A 17,417-nucleotide genomic window follows, 5' to 3' on the forward strand; every position below is an offset into this window, starting at 1 on the left:
TCTCTGACAGGTTCCCGGGTGGAGACAACACCCCACCCACTGCCCCGGTGGGGCGTCCACATCCACATGGTCACTCTGGTCACTCGCTCCTCCCGACTGCAGGTGGATGCGCGGCTGCTGGGAAGGGAGGGCCCTGTGTTCCTGGTCCTGGGGGGCCTTCTTAACACAGCTCCCTGTTGATTCCCCCACGTACGTGGCAGATGGCCGGATGGCCTTAAGTGGAGCGCCATCATCCTTTCTCTCTCTCTCTCTCTCTCACACACACACTTTTCCACACTCCTCATACTCTCACACATTCTCTATGTCATAATTTAGAGAAAGCCTTGAGGAGCAGCTGGTCCACAATAGTGCCCACCCCTAACCCTTGTGACGTTTTCCCACTTGTTGCTTTTATAGCACACTTCCGCCCACTTGTCCATGCCACTCTCACACTCACTTCCGCCCACTTGTTCATGCCAGTCTCTTTCTAAATCAGAGGCAACCCTGTAGTCACCTCTCTGTCTCCAGCTCCTAGAACAGTCCCAGACACACAGCACACTCGCAGTAAGTACCTGAGAAGAGAACTTGTAATGGGGGTATTGCTAAAGTCAGGAAGACGTAGTAAAGGACAAACGCCCTGAAAAACACCTGCAGTTCTCGAGTGCCCGTCGTGCTGGAGAAAGAGGTGAACACAACCCCTCGTGTTAGCTCAGTGTCTCTGAGGCACCCACCTCTGGATTCCCTAGCAGGGGGCTGGGCAGAGCACGGGACGTCCAGTCAGATTGAACTTCAGACACTCACCAAGTAATTTTCAGTATAAGCATGCCCCATGCAGCACTTGGGACATATTTACACTAAAAATTATTTCTTGATTATTTTCATTTGCTAAATTTGGCAACCTTATCCCCCACCCCCTCATTTCCTGATAGATTCCAATTTGCCATGTGTTGGGATGTCTCGACGTTCTCTACATTTGCTGTAAGAGATCAGCTCTCACGCCAGCCCTGCCCCCCCATGCAGAGCACCGCTGGTCAGAGTCAGGGTCCATGCAGAGCCCTCCTTTGGTTGAGATACATACGCAGAGTGACGTAGAAGAAAGAAAGGGAGAGAAACATCAATGTGTGAGAGGCACATTGACTGGCTGCCTCTCATACACCTGCAAGTGGGGACCTGGCCCCGGGCATGTGCTGGATTCAGGCATGTGCCCTGACCGGGAATCGAACCAGCAACCCTTTGGTTTGCAGGCAGGTGCTCAAGCCACTGAACCACACCAGACAGGTGGAGACCTTTGTTTTTGATGGTGCTGGGCCATAGGAGTTCATTTACCTGATCAGTTTACTTCTCAGCCTTCCTCAAATGATAAATGGGACTTACAGCTTAGAGGGTTTTTGCGGCCTATTTATCAGTGTATAGATGATCGGGGAAAGTAGGGAGAGACTTAAAGAGAGAAAACGATTATTTAGAATCAACCATGTTCCTGATATTTTTCCAACACCTAACATGGAATGGAAGAGGTTATTCCCTCTGGGATTATTTCTTGTAAAGTGGATCAAACGTTCCTTTAATACACATAATTTCAGAGAGGAATTTGTTCCCCAGGAGGTATTTCAGCTTCCCAAAATGTGATGCTTCACGTTGACAAGGATCGGACCCTTAAAAGGCCATAAGACATGTTGAAGGGCAATTAGATGCCGATCGAGAAAGTGGCCCCTGAGGCCATGAGAAGAGAGCTTTGTCATGGTGAACTTTGTGAGCGTCCGGGGAAGGTTGCCTTTGCGGTGGCCTCTCTGTGACCTGCTTCATTGAGAGAATGCAAAATCATTTCAGAACAAGCCTTTCCAAACAAAACCCACACGTTAGATCAGTGGGTTTCAAAACGGATCTCTGAGACTGGGGGGTGGGAGCGAGCTGGGTCTCGTGTGGGTCTCGTGTGGGACTGACCGGGCAAACGGGCTTCTGCCCCAGCCGCCCGGCCATCGGGCGCCCTGCACACTGGACTCGCGCGGCTTCAAAGTGGGAGGTGAATTGCAACTCAGTGCTGGGGCCCTCGGTGCCCCTGGCTCCAGCGTGTATGGTTTCAGCGCCTTCCAGCTGCCCCACAGCATGGCAAGGCCTGTCCTCTGGCAAAGGCACAGAGGGCAGCAACCTTGACTGAAAGGCACGTGGGTGGCAGTGTGCCTGCCACTTAGTGGGCGAGTCGGCCCAGTTGACTGCTGTCCTTCATGTGTCTACTTAGCCTTTTTCCACTCATCACCGCATACCTGTTCTTAGGGGGAAATTCCATACTGGAGTGGGATTTGTAGTTCGGGGGTTTGCTCACTCACTTCTGAGATGTGTCCCTCACAAATGTCTGAGATCTGTGAGAGGGCGTGGGGCTCTGGACAGCTGGGTGAGATGCAGGTTTCGTGCCCAGGAGCTCTGAGACGTGTCTCGGGGTGTCCTGTATCAGCTCACGAGTGCGTGAGGACATTCGGGTGGGGTACAGATGGGGTGCCTGTCAGCTCTCAGACACTACAAGTCAAGGGATTTTTCTTACCCCGAAGCCCAGCCAAGGATTCTGAGGATGTGATTACAGGAGGCACCCCATTAAAAAAAAATCATGCCCCGTTCTATAGTGTGCTTTCACATCCACCCCAAGACAGATGTTCCCAAGACAGTGCTGTGTTTGTAGAAAGAGTATCTACTAGTGGTTCATTAACTTGGGTCATGTTTGGAGTTCTCTGTGACCTTGCTAAAATAAGGCACCATGCCTTCCTGAAAACTATTATTCTGTAAAAAAGAAAAGAAAGACATGCAATTCAAGTGGAGTGTGAGTCCCAGACATCAGAGGCATTACTTGGTGTGCTGAGCGACCTCAGTGAAGGCGAGGCAGGTGGCGGCTGCTCGGTGGGCCTCAGTGGGCAGTGTCCCACCTGAGCCCTGTCTGCTCTGTGGTTTAGGAGTAAATACGACCCTGGTCACTGCATCCACTATGACTGCACTGTGCCCGCTGTCGGTGTCACTGTGTGACTGTCCCGATCATTTTGTGAGATCGTGAGAGACTGTGGGAAATGAAGACAAAGGCACGGAACTCAGATAACTTGTCCAAACAGGCTGGACACGTTTACCAGTGACATCCCACCGAACTCACATGAGGAGTGACCGTCTCTCTTTTTTCTTTCAATTTCATGCACTTACCCTCCTGGCTATTCTTTTAAGCAGCCAGTGCCCAGTTTTAAATACTTACTCCAGGTCAGGAAGTGAAGCGCATGCGTACAAAGATCTGATGGAGGCCCGTCTCAGTCCGCCAGGAGGCCAGGCTGGGCCCCGAGCTTCTCTGGCTACCTGTCCCTTCCGACCCTGGGCCTCGCTCCACCCAGGGCTCACTGTCCTGTGGGGTGGGTCTTCCTGTCCAGAGTGCCCCAGTGGTCACCTCTCCTGGGGTTGCATTTTCTGGCATCCAAGATGCGTGGCTTGTCATTTCCTTGACCGAGTCAGGTCAGTTCTCTGCCACTAATTCAGTTTGCACATTCGTTTCTGCAGCTACTTAAAAAAGAAAAAGCATCTGCTCAGCTGAGTGACCATGTCACCCCTCTCCAGTTCAGTTGTGAAGGCAGCGGAGGACACCAGATGGAGTTTACTTTAAGCAAACTGGATATATGAAAATTGAAATTTGAGAAAAAAAAAGGTTTATTTTCGGAAAGGATTTCTTTAAACACCAACTTCTTTCATACTCTAAAAATAAAACATAATTAATGTCCTGGGTTTCTAGAGTGTAATACTTCATGCATGAAGGTGGCATGCCTATAAAAACATTGGAAGTCTGTCAGCGTTGATGTTTAAAATGATCAAAAACCTGTCACCCGATGGGCTCGGTTTGACCGCGTGAATGTTAACCGTTGCAGTGCCTCTTCTTGGAGACCCGGAGCCAGACCTTTTGACCTCTAAGCGAGGAGGGGGACTGCCCACAGCAGGCCGCCCTGTCACATTCCTGAGCACTTGGTGTCCGCCCGCCCCAGCCCCCCGGCCTCTGAGAAGTCGGGGCTCCTGCTGCCAGGGGCACCCGTGTCCCGGGACCGATTTTCATACAGATGGCGTAAAATGATTGCGGGTGTGGCAGGTAGACTTTGCGCCTCCGGGATGACTGTCCAGTGCTACTGCTCTCTCGTTCCTTCGGTCCTTCAGTGAGCGTCCACGGAGAAGCCCCGCAGCAGGGGGTGGGGATTTTGTGAGGGGCAGACCTTGGCTTTGCGCCCTCGGAGCCTGTGGTGTGGTCTGGTCCCCCGTCCAGTTAACGGGGAGGTTGCCTGCTCTTCTCCTTTCTCTTCTGCTTCTCGTCTTCTCTGGCACCACCCCTCCCAGAGTCCAGGGTGTCAGAGTCAGACTTGTCAGGTCCTCTGTGAGTTGTGAACCGAAATTCCTTTTTTTCCTTCTATCTCAACACAGACATAAGCTTTCCCTTGTAAAAATATGTAGAGGCTCTGATGGCTAGTTGCTCGTGGGGATTGTCTCCTGTGACTAGGAATGGCCAAGGCGGGGGTGGGGGGACATTGGAGGTGGAGGCAGCAGGAGTGGGGGGAGTGTGGTTGCTGAGGCTGGGGGGCAGCGTGGAGAAGGGAGGGGTCCTGGCGCCGTGGTGGCCGAGTGGTGTGGAATGTGTGGCAGCAGACTCGCGGATGCCCCGATCCAGAAGGAAGGTGAGGGCTGTGCACTGCTTTCACTCAGGTTTTTAGATCATGGTCCAGGGAAGGAGGGAGAGGGTGATGATGAGACAGGGCTATCTCTGATAGGGGATTGAGGCAGGCTCGTGACTGGGCCTTAGCCATTAGAAAAGGCAGCCATCGAGCAGAGTATTTTCAATGGCCGTCAACACTCTCATCTCAAAGTAGAGAAGAGAGGGGACGGCAAGCCAGGCAGAGGGAACGGCAGACTTCAGCCGTGTTCCTGTAGCCTGAGCATCGATGAGCATCCCTGCCTTGTCTGTGACGGTCACAGCCCTTCTCTCAGTCCCCACAGCTGGCCTGGGCGGTGGGTATTAATTGCCACTTTACAGCTGAGGAAGCTCACAGCAAACGTACCAAGGATTGCACACTCAATCAAGAGCAAAGTCGGAGATGCAGGTCTCAAGGAGTCTGACTGCAGGCTGCACAGCTTTAACCGCTGTGCTGAACTGCTAGCTGTGTTCTACAGGCCCCTGGGCCTCTGGGCCTGCCTCCCCCTGCTCACAGGTGACTGGACTGAAGCACCTGTGAGAACAGCTCAGCCCGTGATGGCCCGGAAGTCCATTATATTTGCGTCATCCAAAAGTCTGTGCTCTATTTGGATCATTCATACCAAATGGCATAATTTTTTCAGGATTTTAATAGCTGAAGTGGTTGAATTAAATGAATAAGGGACATTATAGGACATGCAGTGCAGTGTAGGACAAGATGCCAGATCTTGTAGATTTCCATTCTTGGTGTGCCCATGGGCAGGTGTGAATGCTCCGAGCTTTCGTTTTCCTATGTTTAAAATGAAAATGTTGTGCCCTGTAATTCCTAAGGTGTGTTTTAGCACGAATAAGATTCTTCTTTCCATTCTGTCAGAATGAAGTAGCTCCTTCGGAGAATCTGAGATGGCATGCAGAATCCATGTGTGGTGAGGAAACAGAATTCAATCTCATTTTCACAGAGGAGCCCTCAGTATCCCCCACCATAGAAATAAACTTCCCTAATAGGGAATATTGCCTCTATTCAGTTATCCTTGGTACTTGGGAAGCTCCGACTTCCTAGTGTTGGAATCTAACAGGACGGTGCTCCACACATCCTCAGTGGTTTTTTAACGGTGGAACAATAAATCGGTTAGCAAATGGTGTTGGAACACGTGTGCACACACCAGTCCAGGGTGCTCTACGCCAGCCATCCTGCTCCCCTACGGGCTGACCAAACGGACCAGCTGGGCCAGGCAGATCAGGGTCTGGCAACCGTGAGTCCCTCCAGCACTTCCCTTTCGACGTGGCAGGACCGCTGGCCGAGGCTCAGATCTGAGAGTGCTTGGGAGGCCCTCGTGTTTGGTGCAGCCCCATCACCTCCTTACTTGGCCCACTGGCCATTAACCCCGGAGCGTTAGTGCTGGCACATGCCTCCCCGGGCAGGTTTTCTGTCCGCCAGCCTCACACGTGCCCTCTGAAAGGTTTTCTTAGGCTCCTCCGAGGAAATAAATGCCAATCAGCCACAAAATTAGGCAGTATAGAGCTTTATTTGGGGTTTGTGTGCCCGGGCGAAGTCCCCCACCTCCCCAGTCCACACGGCAGGGGGCCGAGAAAGCCGCGCCCACCGAGCAGGGAAGATGGCAGGGGTTTATTTTGGGTTGGCTCTCCGTGGGAGCTGGGGATTGGTCCATTGTGAACAAAGCAGTGACATATCATTGGTGGTTTCGCTCGTGCCCTGGTTTGACGTCAGCCATCTCTTCCGGGTCGTGGTTCTGCCACCGTGATTGACTGTAGTCCAGAGGGGAGGGGCCAGAGGTCGGCCGTTTCTGGTTCATCAGGGAGGGGCACGTAGGTTTGGGCCTCAATCCAACCTGAAAACGTGTCAACCAAAGTTAAAAGGTAGCGGAATTTTTTGTGGGGAGGTATGTGGGTGAAGTCGATTTGCCAGTCCTGGCCAGGGACATGTCCTTTCACGTGGTGAGTTGGAGACCGGGGTTTAAGGCCTCCCTGGGTTGACGTTTTAGAGCAGACCGAGCATTCAGCATGCACCTGCTTGATGGACCGGAGGATATCTTGGAAGGAGACGAGGGGAGCCAGGAACTTGAACAGAGCCTTGGGGCCCATGTGCAGTGACTGGTGGGTGTCCGAGAGGAGGGGGACAGCCTGCTGCTGGGGAATGGCGAGTTTTCCACTGGGGAAGATTTCACCTCCCCTGCCAGCGTGGCCACCCCGGGCATACAGGAAAGAGTGTTCCTGAGGAGTACAGGAAGGGGGTACCGGGGTGGGCAGGAAGAGTATGGGGGAGGGGGAAGCTCCAGCGGTCAGTCTTCCTGTTGCGCCATTAGCCCGGGCATTGCCCTGGGAGACGGGGTCTCGTGAGGTTTGATGCCCCTTGCAGTGAACAGCTACTTCTGCAGGTAATTCTAAAGCTTGGAGGAGTTCAGAGATTAGAGATGCATGAATGATGCAAGAACCTTTAGATGTGAGAAACCCACGTTCCTTCCAGAGAGTAGAGTGACTGTGAACAATGAGAAAGGCGTATTTGGAGTCTGTGTAGGTGGTTATTTGGTTGTTTTTTGCCAGAGAGAGAGCTCGGGTGAGAGCGATGAGTTTGGCTTTTTTGTGAGGTGGTGCCCTCGGGCAGCGGTTGTGCTTCTAGGGTGGAAGCAAGGACGACCACCGCATAGGCCACCCGCCGCCTTCCGTCAGCCCCACCACAGAACTGCCATCGTCGAACAGAGCGAGGTCAGCACTGGGGAGTGGGATGTCGGACACCCTGTCTAGGGGCTGCCCGAGAACGTCAAGGGCTTCAGGACAAGAGTGAGTGGGTTCAGGGGCGATGGTAGGCGCTGGTAAGAGGGTGACCGGGCTGAGCCGAGGGGAGAGGCGAAGGGATGAAGCGGCACTCTCTATAAACAGAAGGTGCAGCTCTTGGAGGCGTCCAGGGCTCGGGAGTGAGAGGGCCCGGGGTGAGAGCGGGTCAGTCAGGCGGTGGGACGAGAAAACGACCACCGGCCGGCAGAGTCAGCTTGAGGGTGTTCTTGCCTGACTCTGCGGCACTGCCCAGGGCACGGAGACATGGCCGCCACCTCCATGAGGTTGGATCCAGCTGCTTGGAGAGGTAAGCAACCGGACGGTGGGAGGGGCCAACAGGAATAACTTAATTTTCATGACTGGGCTATATGATTAGCTAATTCATAGGCGGTATTAGGTGAAGAGTTAACATGAGCGAAAGGGGTTAAGGGGTAAAATAGAAACATCAGACTGAGGAGTAGCCCCCCTGTGGAGGAGGAGCTTGGGGTCCTCTGCCCGTGCACCGCAGCAGGTGGTGTCATCCCGCCGTCTGAGTCGTCTTCTTTCTGAACAGGAACTTGAGGCCTTCTACCGGCTCACAGGTGCATGTGGGGTCTGGATTCCTCTGCCGGCCGGAGGGGTGATCTGGATCAACAGGAGCCGGCTTTACCCTAGAAATACGAACCCGACCATGCCCAGGAAAGAGTGAAGCTGCCGTTTGGTAGCAGGTGGTGTCAGCTCGGCAATTGTTTTTATTCCTTCTGGTGACAGCTGCCTAGATCCTGGAGTTAAGATGTATCCTAAATAGTTTACTCTCTGCTTGGAAATTTGGGCCTTTTTCTTAGGGACTCGATATCCCCAGCCCCCAAGAAGTTCAGAGTTAGGATAGTGTTGCAGTCGGAGGCTTCCTTCGAGGGGCTACAGGTTAAGATACCGTCTGCATACTGTAAGACTGCTCCTTCTTGCAGCTGTACATCTCTTAGATCCTTCTCTAACACTCCGGCAAATAGATGGGGGCCGTCTCTGAAACCTTGTGGTAGCACCGTCCAGGTATACTGTTGATGGGCCACTGTTTTGGGGTCTGTCCACTCAAATGCAAACAGGTACTGGGAATCTGGGTGGACAGGGATACAAAAGAATGCATCTTTTAGGTCTAAGACTGTTATACCATTGAGTATAGTCCAGCACCTGGGTGAGGATAGTACATGCGTTGGCCACAAGGGGATGTAAGGGGACGACGGCCTCATTAATTAACCTTAAGTCTTGGACTAACCGGTACTCCCCTGTGGGCTTAAGAACGGGGAGGATGGGAGTATTGCAGGGGGATTGACAGGATACCAGCTGCCCGTGTGTAACCAACTTCTCTATGATGGGCTGCAGACCCTCTAAAGCCTCCTGCTCGATGGGATATTGTTTCTTGTGGGGATAAACTACCCCAGGCTTTAGGTGGGTTTGGACTGGTTGGGCAGTGCTGGCCCCGCCAGGAACCCCTTGCGGGTTTTACAAGAGCAGATCTTGTAAAATCTGCTCTCAAATATTATTTTCTTTCTTGTCTTCACAAGCTGGCGTAATTATAAGGACCTTATCTGGGACCTCCTGAAACTGCAAAATAGCTCCTAGTCTGGCTAAGAGGTATCGTCCTAGCAATGGTATAGGGCATTGTGGAATAATCAGAAAATAATGCTTAAAAATTTGGCTTTCACTGACAAGTGATAGGGGGCATGTAAAAACAAGTCTTAGATTTTCCTTCGACTCCCATGATGCTTCTTGAGTTAGAAGAGAGAGGACCAGTGTATGAATTGAGGACAGAGTAAGTGGCCCCAGTATCAACAAGAAAATTAATTTTCTTACCTGCCACATCAGGAGTCACCTGGGGTTCTTCGTTAGAGATGGGGATGCTGGTGTAGGCTGGGGCCAACCTGCTCCACGGGCACCCTCAGTCCTCAAGTGGCCCTAGGAGATGACCCCTTTCCACTCTGGGAATGGGAGCAGTCATCCTTCCAGTGCCAGGGATGAAGGTTTGTTCCTTTGCACTTGGGACATGGCCTTGAGGGTGGCTTAGTGCATTCTTCTGCCCAGTGTCCAGGGCATTTGCACTTAAAGCACATTGGATCCTTGTGCCCTCCACGCCTCTGTGGCTTTCCCAGGTCACCTTGAGGTGGCTGGCTATAGCCAGTGTTGCCACTAAGAGCTAATGCAAGTAGCTTGGCCTGTCTCTTCTCTAAGTCTTGACTGATAAAAATTGAGAAGGCAACATCCATCAGCTGTGCCAAAGTGGTTTGGGGCGCCATTTGTAATTTCTGAAGTTTCTTAGGAATATCAGGGGCTGACTGGGTTATAAAGTGTTGCCCTATTAATACCTGTCCCTCTGGAGATGGCGGGGTCTATATTAGTGTGTTTCTGAAAGGCCTCTATCAGTCTGTTGCGGAAGAGTGCAAGGTTCTCTTCCCTTCCCTGTGTTATTTCCTTAACCTTACCGTAATTCACTGGCTTTTTGATACAGGCCCTCGTTCCAGCCAATAAGCACTGTGTTGTGATGGATTTCCTTCTGTTTCCTCCTGGTGTATCACAGTCCCAGTTGGGCTCGTGATCTGGGACAGCCTCGGCTGCAGGCCTCGCCTTACCGGGGTCTTCAGTGTGCAGCTGACCTGCCTGTTTGCGGGCCCCTTCCCAAATTAGTCGCTTTTCTTCTGGAGAGCAATGCCTAGTTAGAACTATGGAAAGGTCTCTCCAGGCCATAGCAAAGGCAAGGGTTAAAATATGGAAGTTACTGATGAATCGCGAGGGATCCTCAGAAAAGTTCCCTAGCCTTTCCTTGCGCTGCTGCTGGTCAGCTGTTGAGAAAGGTGCGTGTACCTGAACGACACCTTCTGCTCCTGGCACTTCCTGGAGTGGGGGTGGGGGGCCAATACGGGAGTCTGGGGGCTCTGGATTCAGGCGGGAACCAGTATGTGAGCTGACCGGGGAAGAAAGGTCTTCAGAGGGAGGGGGAGAATCCGGTGGGGAGGGGAGGGCCGGGGCTGGAGTAGCCGTTGGCGGGAGCTGATAAGGAGGGGGAGGAGGAGGGGAAGCAAGATCTTCAGGGGAGTCAGAAAAGGAAGAGGGAGGTTCCGGGGCAGAAGGCTTAGGAGGCCAGACGGGTTCAGGGTTCCCTCGGGCGGGGAGAACCTGCGCTGTGGAGCAGTGAGCGCACAGATCCGGGCGGCAGTGCAAAGCCCAAAAGCCCTGAATGTGGGGGACCTCAGACCATTTGCCAGCCCGTCTGCAAAAATGATCTAGGTCAGTAAGGGTAGCAAAATCGAAGGTGCCTTCAGGAGGCCAGGTCTCACGGTTATCGAGCTGATATAACGGCCAGGCCGTAGTGGATAGAAAAATCAGCCGTGTTTGCGTGAGGCCAGGCACCCTAGAGGTGATTCAGGGTCTGGTTTGGACCCCTGACCCCCACCCCGCACTGCATTCCTGGTCCCAAGGACGGAAGATCGGTGACCGAGAATTGGCCGCCCGCAACTCAAGTCACCGACCAAGTGGGACAGAAATGGAGTTCAGGGCGGGGGGACGTCTCCACCCGTTCTTGAATCCCGGAGGGGGGACAGTTTCTCCCGGAAGGGCTACCCCCGACGGAGCGCTACGATTTTCGGCGGGAGAGCAGCCTCTCGGGCGGACGGGGACCGGAGTCGGAGCCCAAGGGCCAGGAAGTTGAGGGACGGCGGCACTCACCCTGGTTCGGTTCCCGGCTCGGACTGGTGGGGTGGCCACGTGGCCGCCTCGGGGATTGGGGAGAGGAGCCGTCTTCAGCAGACAGCAACTCCTCCCGGGTGTCAGCACCACACGAAAGGTTTTCTTAGGCTCCTCCGAGGAAATAAATGCCAACCAGCCACAAGATTAGGCAGTTTCCCCGGTCCGCCCGGTGCAGGGGGCCTGGAAAGCCGTGCAGAGCAGGGGAAATGGCGGGTTCTATTTCGGGTTGGCTCCCCGTGGGAGCTGGGGATTGGTCCCTTGCGAACAAAGCGGCGACATATCATTGGTGGTTCCCCTCACGCCCTGACGTCAGCCCTCTCTTCCGGGTTGTGGTTCCGCCGCCATGATGGGTTGCAGTCCAGCTGCCATCTTGTGCTGCCCCGCCCATCCTGACGCCCCCGCCCTGGGGCCGGTGCCAGCAGGTCAGCTCGGCTGATCCCTGGCAGCTCTGATGACAGGTGCGCTGGGGGGAGGGATGAAGGGGGTCAATTAATTAAAAAGGGATCCAAGCCTCTGTAATCCGGTCTCTCCAGCGTGTCCTCCCTGCCCTGTGTTTCTCACCTGTAATTTAGAAGTGATTCTCCAGGCCGCAGGCAGTTTCTAGCCTGCTAGCAGGTGGTTTGGGAATCAGAACACTTTTACTTAAGGAGGAAAAATGCAAAACAGGTCACAGAAGCCCTTACTCCATGCGGCTGTCCCAACTGGTTGTTTGTCTGAGGAGGCACTGTCTGCCCGGTTCTTATTCCCCCTTCTTCTGTGACCTGTGCAATTAGTGTAGAAACCGGCCACTACTTCTGGAGCCGCGTGTGTGTAAGAAAGGCCATGGCTGCTTTGAAAGCAGTTGGGCCTCCCCCCAGCCCCGGTCTCTGCCAGCCCTCAGCGGCAGGGTCACCGTATGGGGTGGCCGCTTGCATGTCGGGTAGCTCGGGGGTCGCGGGGAACAGCCTGTGACAGGAAAGGCAGATCATTTGGGGGCTCTGGCACACTTAGCCTGAAATCCAGTCTTGACCACGTTCCGGCTGTGTCATCTTGGCTGGGTTATTTAACCTCTTTCAACCTCGTTTTCCTCCTTTGCAACGCGGGATTCATAACTCTCCTTTGCCAGGGCTGTGTGCATGGAGTACGTGAGACCCGTGTGTGTCGGGTACCTGGACCGGGGGCCCCCAGTGAGTTACAGCTGCATAAGGACGGAGTGCCTGTCTCCATGCTGCCTGAGTTTTACCCGTGTTTAAAAAGAATAACTATAACTGCATTTCAAAGTTAAGGACAGTTGCAGCATATATGTCATTTGGCAACTGAAGCTGCCGAAAACTGATTCTAGAACTTTCACAATTACCTCCAGGTATTATTTCCACCTCCAGGCACTGCTACATCTCTGTTATTATTTTTTTTAAGGTCTTATTCTCTGTGCCATGTTCTCCTTGAAAAGTGGGCATTTTGGCCTCCTGCTTTTCATTTCTTATGAAATTATAGCCAGTGTTATGGGGGGCCGGGAGGCACACTGGCACCTGACGACAGAGAGTGATCCCCGAATGACTGATGACAGGGAGTGATCCCCGAAGGAGCGCGGATGTGCTGCTTCCCAAAAACTTTAGCCGTGCAAGGAGTTGGAAGAAGCCACGTTGTCTGGAGTGTCCGCCCAGTGGCAGAGCTCTGCAGCAGGGGGTTTCTTTTCTGACAGTTAAGGTGGGCCTCCGTGGCATGTATGACACTTCTTCTCCGTGGCCCAGCAGCACATACCACAGTGGTGTCCACAGGGGGAGGTGCAGGGGAGGTGAGTTCCAGCTCTGTCATTTGCTGTGGGATGCTGGGTAGAGGGAGGCACGCCTCCAAACCTGAGCTGCTTTGTGGAGACAGTTCTAGTTGTTTCTCAGGGTGCTGGATATCAGGCACCGAATACGTAAGGGGCGGGAGTGATAGTAACAAAACTGTGCGGAACAGATAGGTCATAATAATGAATGATGAATTCACCCCCGTCAGTCTTAGTGGCCACAGGCAGCTTGTGCAGAAGCAAGCAGGCTGGCCCGGGAATCGGAAGACCTGGTCCGCCTTCCCGCTCAGTGCCTCGGCGGCTCGCATACCCGTATGACATGGGACAAGTTGCCGAAGCCCTTCCATCTTTGCTGGCTCGTGTGTAGGCTGGGTCCCCTGTTGGAGGGACCTGAGATTCCTAAATGTGAAGGGGCTTTGAAAACTGAAACTCTCTCCAAATCGAAGCTGTGTGACCATGATGTCCACCTTCTGTGCTGAGTGCTTGATATTTACTGTGAATATCCACCTTCCTCGGTGACGGATCATTTTACGTCCACTGACAGCCCCCCATCAGGATATGCACTAACGTACCCCAGAAAGCCACGGTCACAAAGATGCCTGCCAGAAGTCCACAAGGCGTTTTACTTCCCATTTGTCCATTTCAAGGCCATTTGTCAAGGCAGAAATATTTCTCGTACTTGGCAAGAAAGAAACAAATTTAGTCTGTGTTGGTACACATGGGTGTTCTAGTAGATCATTCTTGGATGTCCCCCACCCCACAATTTGAAAAAATTTGTGTCTTTTTCCTTTTGCTCCGCATTGGGATCTCTGTGCCTTTTGCCACAGGAGCGCTGATTTGCTCTGCACGGCCACCCTGTCCTGTCACATCCGAGCCAGTCCTCTCCAGGTTTCAGAAGGGGGCTCTGTGACTTTAGCGTGAAAGCCGTGGGGTCAGATGACTGAGCTTCTTTGTCGTTTTCTTCTTTGACTGGCTTTTACGTCAGTGTCTGAAGGATGAACTCACTGCAAACACTCATTAGCAAAACGCTTAGATTAATTTAAGCTAATAGATGTTCTCTTGGTGCCAGTTTTGTTTTGTGTGGACCGGCCACACATTTCACCAAGCTGTGTCTCTTCCTTCTGCCAGAACCACAGTCGAAAGATGAAAAAAATTATTCAGCCATTTTACTTGTCATACATCAGAGTCAGGATGCCTTCCAAAATATGTAATATAATACTACTATAGAATAGTATGATATAACAATATAAATAACAAATGGTTATTTTGGGATCATGTAAGTTTTACCAAACACAGAAGCATGGCGATAACATCAAAATTGCTAAATACAGTTTTTCAATTACTGAAGCTTATTATTATATTACTAACGAGAACTAATTGCCCCAAATTTTAAATATTTAACCTAATGTTTGGTTGTACCTTTGGCGGCTGTGAAGGTCACACTAAACTTTCCAGCCCCTATCTGTGGGCAGTTGAACGGGATGTGGTGAGGCAGTGCGGCCCCGTGGTGAGAGCGTCAGTTTCAGGGCCAGAGCCCCTGTTGTCTGGACCCCGCCTGTGCCAGCAGATGTGTGTCTTGGTCAAGTTACTTGGCATGATTACGTAAACTAGTCCAACTAATGGAAGTGTAAGGCTGTGTAGCACGCTCTTACATACTGCTTCCAGGCTCTTCTACCTACTCGTGTGTTTTCAGGTTTTATACAATTATTTCACAATTTAAGAAAACAAGCAAGTACCCAAAAATGCCACACTTAGATCTTAAAACAGTAAAAGATACAGAAATGAGTGTTTTCAGAATTTTACGTCCCTATAACGTCATCACATCATCATTTAAGAAGATTTTAATTGACTTCAGATGCTAATAGATATTTTGAGACTCCCTTGGAAGGTCAGCTGGTTCTAGACGCCAAGCTGAACCGGGACCACAGGCAGCCTGAGCACCGGCTTTGTAAGCTGCACCACTGCCACTGAGGGGGCTGTACCTGGTTGCGCTCTGTAGGGCACTCAGGAGGCAGGACTGCGTGGACCCATAGCGTGGTTGGAGTGGCCTCCCTCTTACGCCTCCTCCACTGAAGTTCCCTTGGCCTCTTGGGAAGGAGCCAAGGCCCAGCGAGGTTAGGTGACATTGTTAGTGCCTGGCGGAATTGCATCTGGAGCCTGGGCATCCTGCCGGCCAGGACAGGGGTCTCTCCTGAACCACTCCAGCACCAGGAGAGAGATGAGCACTGCGTATACTGGAGAAGACGTGGCATTTTAGAGCACAGAAATTCATCAAACATTGAAACATTTGCTGTTGTATTGACACCATCTCTTCTTTAGGAATTATCATGAGAAAAGAAAAAAAAAAAACTAGGAAAAGTTATTCCATTGACCAGTGATGACCAGTTATTGTTCCTTTTGTCAACAGGCAAGATGAATGAAGTTCTGGCAGCTTCCTGTGTCCCAGGCCTTGTAGACATAAGTGAGACGTGCTTCAGAGCTCTAATGTGCACCAGCCACATCGGATCTGGTTTCAGGAAGCGTTAAACGGAACCCGCCGTTGCCTGTGGAGGAGGCTCTGTGCTCTCAGGCATTGTTTCTGCTTGAATCCAGAGGTTGCAAGCATGCCTCCCTATATTACCTGTTGGAGCAGGTTTAATTTTATAAATTTGAAACACAAACTCTATGAGTTTCTAGTTCATAATTGTTCTTTTTGAGGATCCACTCAGATGAACAGTATTGCATCTGTAAGAGATACGCACTTCCACTGGACCAGAATGGATGGGAACGTAATTGGCACCAGACTCCATCTGTATCTGCACCCAGTACCAGTGATGGAAAGGACAGTTTGCAAGGAGACCCCTCCAGGGAAAGAAGGCACATTGTGTTGGAACTACATACGGATTACTAGAACCGTAGCCTTTTTTTTTTTTAACACACCATCCATAGACTGGAGTTCTTGACTGGAGGCTTTCTTCCATTGTTATTTGTTGTCTCCTTGGAGAGTCTCAAATACTGAAAGCCTTAAGCTTTCGTTGAAAAAAAAAATACAGCTTTGAGACAATCCAAGGTTTGCTGTAGTCTTCTGGGTGTGTCACTGCAGCGTCCACATCCTAGTGCGACGCACAGCAGGTACCAGGTGGTGGGGGCGGAAGAGCGCGACAATGAACGGGCATATTGCATTGCGTTGTGAACATACTTTATAAGTACATTTCTTACTGGCTTCTTATTCAGGCAGAGGTCATAAAACTTTGCTCTAAGTATTCAGATCAGGATTTGTGTTTGGGAAATTACCAGTGTCCACAATACCTGCAGGGGAAAAAAAAAACAACTCAAGTATGAGCACTCTTTATACCTAAAAGAATATTTTTATCATTCTTTTGTTTGTTTTGGCTCTGTCACAAATTAAAAGTGCATGGAATGCTGTAGTCTGTGGTCTCTTGACATTCAATCAATGAGAACCTAACACTTTCACAGTATGCTGTCACTTTGGCCATTCATAATAAAAATTGAAACGGACTTTGATTACTAGTCATTTTCTTTGTGCTTCATCTTTGTGTAGCGGCCAAGAAGTCCGCATTGCCGTGCATCTGGGCACAGAGGCGTCCACGGGTCAGGCCTCGCACGGCCTCTTGCCTCGAGTCCCTGTCAGTTTCTGTGTTCGTTATTTTGTTGAAAGGCTGAGATATTTTTGAATGTTACGATCTTTTTTATTATGCATTCTGCAACATGGATAAAATACACCTCCTAAAGATTGCCCCTTAGCTATCTTCATTTTCTGCTTATACTCTGTTTTCTGTTAAATTGAATATAATTCTTTCTGATCATAAGGTTCTTTATTAAATAAGTGGAAGACTGGAGAAAGTCGTGGGTCATGTAGCCACAGCTCTCAGCTTTTCAATGACATCTGTTTCGTTTGACTCTCTGCCCAGTGGGACAGGGTGGTTTTGTGGATTGCACCATATTGTAGTAAGAAATTTAAAAAACTGCAAAGAAATCCAAACATGGGCACCTGTAGGAAACTTAGCCCTTGCTTGACACTCTCACCCCATTTGACATAGAAATAAAAAAGGGTTCTTGCTATTCTTTAGTAACTAAATTGGCATTTGGCAGATTTACAGACGTGACCACTCATCTGACTCCCCCCTCCCACCCCACCTTTTCCCATTCCCCCCGCCCCACCCCCCAAAAAGGAACAGTATAGATCTGAGGATTCACATGGACATCTGGTGTAAAAATGAGCAAATGATTGTGGAACTCTTAAATGAGGGGGGGAAATGGACAGGAGATGCTGGGGTTCTTTTCCATGGATGGGGTGGGAGGAGAAGGAGAAGAGCGAACGAACTTAAGAATAGGACGGTTCCTGCAGAACTGAGTTCCCGGGCAGTCCCCGCACTTCTGATGATCCGGTGCACGGCCTGGGCCCAGCTGGTAGAAGCGTCATCTTTTTAAAAACCCCAAGGCACCGTAGGAAGGGCAGAGGTTGCT

General features: G+C 51.3%; 1 protein-coding gene across 6 annotated transcripts in view; it reads left to right on the forward strand.

Annotated features, from left to right (window-relative positions):
* The window catches only part of SCAF8 (SR-related CTD associated factor 8), a 191,738-nt gene that overhangs the window by 122,663 nt on the left and 51,658 nt on the right, over positions 1-17,417 (forward strand). The window contains exon 21 of one of the 6 annotated variants that reach the window (XM_045842990.1): positions 15,358-16,443. The exons of the other annotated variants lie outside the window; for them this stretch is intronic. The gene's annotated coding sequence lies outside the window, so the exon portion shown is untranslated. Of the gene's footprint in view, positions 1-15,357; positions 16,444-17,417 lie in introns of those variants that run through there. 6 annotated transcript variants of the gene reach the window in all.

The sequence above is a fragment of the Phyllostomus hastatus genome, unplaced genomic scaffold, assembly GCF_019186645.2.
Source record: "Phyllostomus hastatus isolate PE091 unplaced genomic scaffold, TTU_PhHast_1.1 phas_contig_40, whole genome shotgun sequence".
Taxonomy (NCBI): Eukaryota; Metazoa; Chordata; class Mammalia; order Chiroptera; family Phyllostomidae; genus Phyllostomus; species Phyllostomus hastatus.